This window comes from Dipodomys spectabilis, unplaced genomic scaffold (assembly GCF_019054845.1).
Source record: "Dipodomys spectabilis isolate Male_0828 unplaced genomic scaffold, ASM1905484v1 ptg000205l, whole genome shotgun sequence".
Lineage (NCBI taxonomy): Eukaryota > Metazoa > Chordata > Mammalia > Rodentia > Heteromyidae > Dipodomys > Dipodomys spectabilis.
In genome coordinates, this window is record NW_024870882.1 from 3,003,337 (window position 1) to 3,010,354 (window position 7,018).

Here is a 7,018-nt window from a genome sequence, read left to right on the forward strand (position 1 = left end):
AAATTTAGAAGTATGACAATTCACAAAAATATAAAAATATGTTTACATATTTCATTATATAACCCAAAGGAGAAAGCAAATATTGTTCACATGATTTTTTAAATCACAGTTTCTCAGGTGCTGGGAAGGTGGCTCAGTGGTAGAGTGCTTGACTTGCATGAATGAGGTCCTGAATTTCATTCCTTAGCATGACATAAGCAGAAAAAATGAAAGTGGTGCTGTGGCTCAAGTGGTAACACTAGCCGTGAGCTGAAGAACTGAGGGACAGTACCCAAGACTCAGAGTTCAAGCCCCACAACCAACAAAAACAAAGCAAAAAAAACAAAAACAAAACAAAACACAGTTTCTCAATTTTGTGGCCTCAATTCTGTAATACCACTACTTCAGCCTAGGGTTAAGATTTTAGGTGTGGACATTTATCAACACTACTGATTCAGACTCTACTTGATAAAAATTTTAATCAATATTTTGTTTTTAGTTTTGCTCTTTGTAAATTCACATGCACCTATGAAAAATGGTGTGGCCATCCCAATAATATTCTCAAAGTACCTCTTAGTGACGACTCACAAAATGTTTTATTATATTACAAGGAAAAAATGCTATGAAGAAAAAAATAATTAAATATTAATGATTACTAAAATAAAAAACAAAATAATTACCAGGGTTTTCAGTATTTGAAGTGTACATAGTAGATTTTACTATTTTCTCATATTCCTGTACATGTAAAACTGGATAAAGCTATGAGTAGCCTTTAAATTTACCCACTAAGATTACTATTTATAGTTCATCTCATCATTTATATGTGGCTTATATAATTATTTGTTCATCATTAACATACAACGTAAGGGAGCCCTAAAGATTTAACAGAAACTGTGTACTTTAAATCTTAACTCTTCACTCTGCTTCTTTAAACAGTCTTTGCAACTTCTCATTAGTAAAGTTTCTATAAACTCTGAAATGTACATACTTACTAGTACATGCTACTAGAAATATTATATACTTTATCAAAAAATTTTATGACCTGCTAAACTGTCTTAATTTTATCATATATAAGCAAATCCCAAAAATAAACATATTTAAATCATTAAAACTTTTAACAAACCTTAACATTTGCTGCAATGATCACTATGACAGGTGCCTTGTGTAGAATAATTGAATTCCTCTTCTACACATCTCATGAACAACAAATACCTGGAATTATTTTGTTTTTGCCATGTCAATCTTGACTTTACTCTTAAATGTGTGCTTATGTAAGGAATAAATGGTTCAAAATTTCACAATTCTTTTGAACTTACTTTTTGTTGAATTGTCTAGTTTAAGAAAATCAATTACACTTTATATATACAATAATGTTCTGTGCTCAATTTGGCTGCACATACACTAAAATTGGAACATACAGAGAAGATTAACATGGTCCCTGCAAAAGGATGACACGCAAATTAGTGAATCGTTCCATACTTTTACAACAACAGATGCTGGAAGGGATGTGGCCAGAAGGGAAGCCTACTGCATTCTTGGTGGGAGTGTAAACTTGTTCATCCACTTTGGAAAGCAGTTTGCAGGTTCCTCAAAAGAATCCACATAGAGCTCCCATAGTACACAGCAATCCCACTTTTGGGCATTCCCCTAAATGATCAGAAACAAGTCCATACTAAAACTACCACCACAACAATGTTTATTGTAGCATTATTTGCCATAGCTAAGATATGAAACCAACTCCGATGCCCCTCAGTAGAAGAATGATCAAGAAAACATTCTGTGTGTGTGTGTGTGTGTGTGTGTGTGTGTGTCTGAGAATGTACACTTACACAACCACTTTGGAAATCAGTCTGGTGAGTCCTCAGAAAGTTAAATATTGACCTTCCTTATGGCCCATTCATACCACTTCTAGGCATCTATTCTGAACAACGGGTACTAATATTCAAGGACACATGCACCTCCATGCTTATTGCAGCACTGTTCACAATAGCCAGGATATGAAAAAAAAACCATATGTACCACCAGAGATGAGTAGATCCAAAAAGTGTGGTAACTATACACAATGGGATATTTTCCATCCATTAGAAAGGACAAAATAATGGCATTATTAAGGAAATCAATCAAGCTACAGGAAATCATGTTGAGCGAGGTAAGCCAAAAGCAAAGAGACGAACGGCATATGGTCTCCATGATAAGTGGATGTTAAATCCAAAATGTAAGGTGATATGAAAAAATTAACAACACTTAAGAAACCAAGAACTTCCACTCATCTGGTCGAATCACTACTAAATAATCCCATTTTGCTGATCATATGTGCACACTGAAGGAAAACCAGAGGACGACACAAGACTAGAGAGAATCAGGGAAAAACATACAATAGTGGGATCCATCAGCTGCACTGGACATTGACCAAAATAAACTAAGCAACTCCATGTCACTGAAGGGAGGGAGGGAACAAGTGGGAAAGAGGGAATAGCTGACGCTATACAAAACAAAAAATATACATATTTCAAAACAAAAGAAGTATATATATATGAAATAACTCTATTGCAAAGCTCATAGAACTCATAAATGTTGTAGACTATGATAGACAATTTGCTCCATCAAAGTTAGAATGTGTTTGTGACTTTAACTAAGCATCACTATCCCACAATATTGTGAAATTTGGGAACTTATGTAACCATGTAATCACAATAAAAAACATTTGAAAAAATGATGTAGGTGGAAAACTAAGTTGCTCTAAAAAACAAAAAAGGAAAATGTTCTGTGTGTATATGTGTGTACAAACACACACTCACATATATACTATACATATATATATACATATATATGTCTATATATTAATTCTATGCCTCCATCAGAAAGAATGACATCGCCCAATTTGTTAGGAAATGGAAAGTCTTGGAAAAAATTATATTAACTGATGTAAGCCAAGTCCAAAGAAACATAGATAGGTCCCATGGTATCCCTTATTTGCAATAACTAGTATATGTCTGGGATAAGCAGAAATGTTGAAAAGCTTTGTGTGTATGACTAAATAAGTTGATGTTAAGCTAAGTGACCCCCAAGATAGAGACACAATTTTTTTCTTTCTTGCTGTTGTTTCTCACATATTTATAATGTACAACGTGATTTTTTTTGTTTTTTATACGTTCCTCCCCAACAGTATAACCCTCGTTTTCACTTTATTTGATGTTGGTGCACCTGCATCTTGTATATACACTTCTCTAATTTGGGGAAAGAAAGGGACAAAACAACATGCTTAAATGGGAATACAGTTTGACCCATTGTATAACAATAGATGCACAAGACATTATTTTGAAAAACGAACTTTACAATTTAGGCTGGGGACATTGGGTGGGGCTTGCGGGTGTGAGGAGTATACTTGTGGAGGTGGAAGGGAAGGAATGGTGGGGGAAAAACAAAGGAGGAGGTAGCAAAGCTTGACAGGAAATGTACTTATTACTTTGCTCATGTTACTGTAACCCCTTTGTACAGTATTTTTACAAAAAAAGTATAAAAATGTTTTGAGATGGAAGAGTTTATTTTGCCTATTTTACCCATATATTATCATTAACAAAGAAATTAATGCAAAACACTGATATGAAGATATTTTGAAAAAGTGAGTGTGTGTGAATTCCTGCATGTTAGCATGCTCAGAGTTTGAAATCAGGGCCTCAAGATCTCGCTACGTCTTGCTCTCTAGATTGGTGAGCTACTATATAAGCTACATCTCCATTCCTGGCACTTTGCTAGTTCATTAAAATTTTTGAAAATAATCTCATGAATTTATTTTGCCCTGATTGGCTTCCAAATGTTATCCACAGATGTTAGCCTCTTGAGTAGGTATCTCGAGTAGTTAGGATTACAGGTGTGACAAACCAGCACAAGGCTTTCAGAATAATTTTAAAAGTAGAAGAAAATTTATTTCACAGAGGCCTGTTTTATCATCTCCTAGTTTTAAAGCATTTTGGAGTGATTATATGTGAATTTTTTCATTCTTGAATTCTTAAAATACAGTAAGTGATGATATTTAAAAGATTTAATACTTTGTAAAACCGATACTGGAACTATGGGACAGAAGAAATTTGCCTCTCTTTGGACCATAATTTATAAGCTTAGCTCTGTGCATAATAACCCAATGTCACAAACACAGTCCGTGTTGAAGACAAAATGTAACAGAAAACAATCACCATGGAAAATAATTGCTATGCTATTATTTCTTGGACAATATGAATATTGAATTGAGAGTACCAGAGAATGGAGAGAATTTATTTACCTTTTGTGTATTGCTGAAAGACTTTTGGAAATTTGACTCATTTCCTTCCTCACTGTGTGTCTTGGGCCATGCTCTTAGTGCCTTTAATTACAATTTTTCCAAACACTAAAATGGTAATAACATTAGCATTATAGCAAATATTATCTTAAGAATTAAGGGTCCTTAGGATGATGAACTCTTTTCTCATTCTTGTAGAGGCATTATCAGATGAGAGGAACTGTATTTTTGTTTGCTTACTTTCATTTATTCTTCAGTTTGAAATCTGAACTACTTAAAACCGAAAGAAACCAAAATTAGACAGGCAGGCTTTGGAAAGAGCAATCAATGTAAAATAAAAGAAATACATATAGCTATGTAAAAGGCCTAACTAAATTGTTATATAGTTTCAAGCATAAACAGAAAATGATTTAAGCAATATCAAGTTATTGAAAATGTTAGGAGTTGCTTAATTTTTTCCTTTTTACTACCTTGAATTAATTATTTTTGTATAGAGAGATTAAAAATGAGATTAACAAGATACTTGATTAAAAATGGACAAAAGTTTGAATAGACATGTTTTCCATAAACCCCTCTATATCACCAGTGGGTTTACACAGTTGTGTTTAATATAACTTCTGTGCTGGCTTAATGCATTGTGAGCAGAAGTCATTAGAGAAATGTAATTCAAAATTACTATGATACTACTTTATAACTATTATAACTCTTATCAAAAAAGATCAAAGGAACCAGGTGTGGTGGTAAAGGTTTGTAATTCCAAGCATTTAGGAGGTTGGATTTCAGTCTTAAGCCAGTCTGGGGTACTGAAGATAGTAAAAATTTGCCCTTTATTACCTTTTAAATAAAAGGTAATAATGTTGGTGAGAGTGTGAGGAAAAGGAAATTTTCTACACTCTTGGTCAAAATACAGGTTAGTATTCTCCTTGTAGAAAGTAGTATGAAGTTTTTTAAAGAAATCATAGTTGAAATACCATCTGACCCACCAATCATGTGATTATTTCTCTCCGGGTAACTCGTAATATATCTGTAGTTCATTGTTATTCACATTATTCACAACAACAGCCAAGATATAAATCGAAGTTCAGTGTTCAACTACACTAATAAAGCAACTCTGGTACATGCACAAATATCTTTTTCTGTTTCATCCTTAAAAAAACAAGAGACTTCTCCCATTAGCCACAACTTACGATGACCTGAAAGATGGACTCGAAATGAAGAAAAATGTTATGTTCTGATCTTTGTAAACACACACACACACACACACACACAATCCTCAAACATTAAGACAGAATTTTTTTTTAAAAAGTAAAGCAAAGTGGAACTTCTGGGGCATTTAGTTCAAAATGCATAAGATACTAGATATACATTATGACCAGGTATAGAGTTGTAGTGTACAACATGAGGATACAGGGGACAACATTGGCCTTACATAGGAATGAAGCTAAGTAAGGAGGAGTTGTTCTTCCTAGTAGTGGTTACTCTTTTAGTTGTTCTTCCTTCAATAATGGATGAGATGAATGTAATTCTTTAAGTATACCTGCCTATTTTCAGAAATAATAACAAACAATATAGCAATAATGTTGCACACTCAACATAGAACAAAATGTCAAATTAAAATACATGAGATTATCCTTGATGTAAACTAATTAATACAAATAAGGGAAACCATGGGACCTATGTTTCTTTAAGTCTGGCTTACTTCACTTAATATGATTTTTTCAAAGATTTTCCATTTCCTTACAAATGAGGTGGTCACATTCTTTGTGATGCAAGCATATTTTTTCCACGTTTGTTTATCTGTAAGTGTGTACGTGTGTATGTGTGTGTGTGTCATTTTTGGTAAGTATTACTGTGATACATAGTAGTATCTTTACTGTGGCCTTGTTTGTGATCACCTGGTTATATGCCTAGAAGTGGGATTACTGGGTAATAGGGGAGCGTTATTGTGTACATCAAGGATAATCTTATTAGATGAGCAGAATAGCTCAATAGCTATGTACATATGATCGTATAAGGTGATTCCAAGTTAAATGAACTCCAAGACATGTTCTTTGTTATTGTTGTTCTTAATGTACTATGTGATTTCTTTTTATCCTTTTGTGTTTTCCCCACCTATGATTAATCCCCTGTAGTCACTGTATTGGATTTTGATACCCTGGGTATTTTCAATATGTTGATCTGAACTAGGGAAGTGAAAGGAAAAAAAAAAACTAAATGGTGAGACAAAGGACAAAGGGGGAACCTATGCAACAGTAGTACTCAAAAGAAAATATTTTGTAAGTAAACTTGGGGAGGGCATTGGGAGTGAAGAGGGAGAAAAATAAGGGTAATTTAGAAAAGAAATAAATTAATTACCTTACTTATGTAACTATATCCTATCTGTATATTACCTTGACAATAAAATTTAAATAAAAATAAAATAAAATATATGAGAGCAGCAATACAGGAGATGGGAGTGGGGGAAATACTGTAGTATCATAGAGCAGAACAGCTGTGGAAAGCAGTAATTTTACATTAACATAGCAAGTAATAAACTAGCATACAGATTTTCAGCTTCATGTCAATCATTAAAAAGGGAAAACAAAATGCACAATCAGCATACCAATAGAGATAAAATAGAAAACTAAACAATTAAGATGAAGCGATGACTTGGACCAAGAATAACAAATGACACAATTAGGAAACAAATAACAAGCTGCTGGGCTGGGAAGGTGGCTCAGTGGTAGAGTGCTTGCCTTGCATGCCTGAGGCCCTGGGTTCGAT

The 7,018-nt window shown here is 33.7% G+C and overlaps 1 non-coding gene across 1 annotated transcript; it reads left to right on the forward strand.

Annotated features, from left to right (window-relative positions):
* Positions 1-1,356: 1,356 nt before the first annotated feature.
* Positions 1,357-1,462, forward strand: LOC122122137. The gene has a single exon (XR_006150124.1). It is a non-coding gene; the product is annotated as a U6 spliceosomal RNA (small nuclear RNA).
* Positions 1,463-7,018: the final 5,556 nt, after the last annotated feature.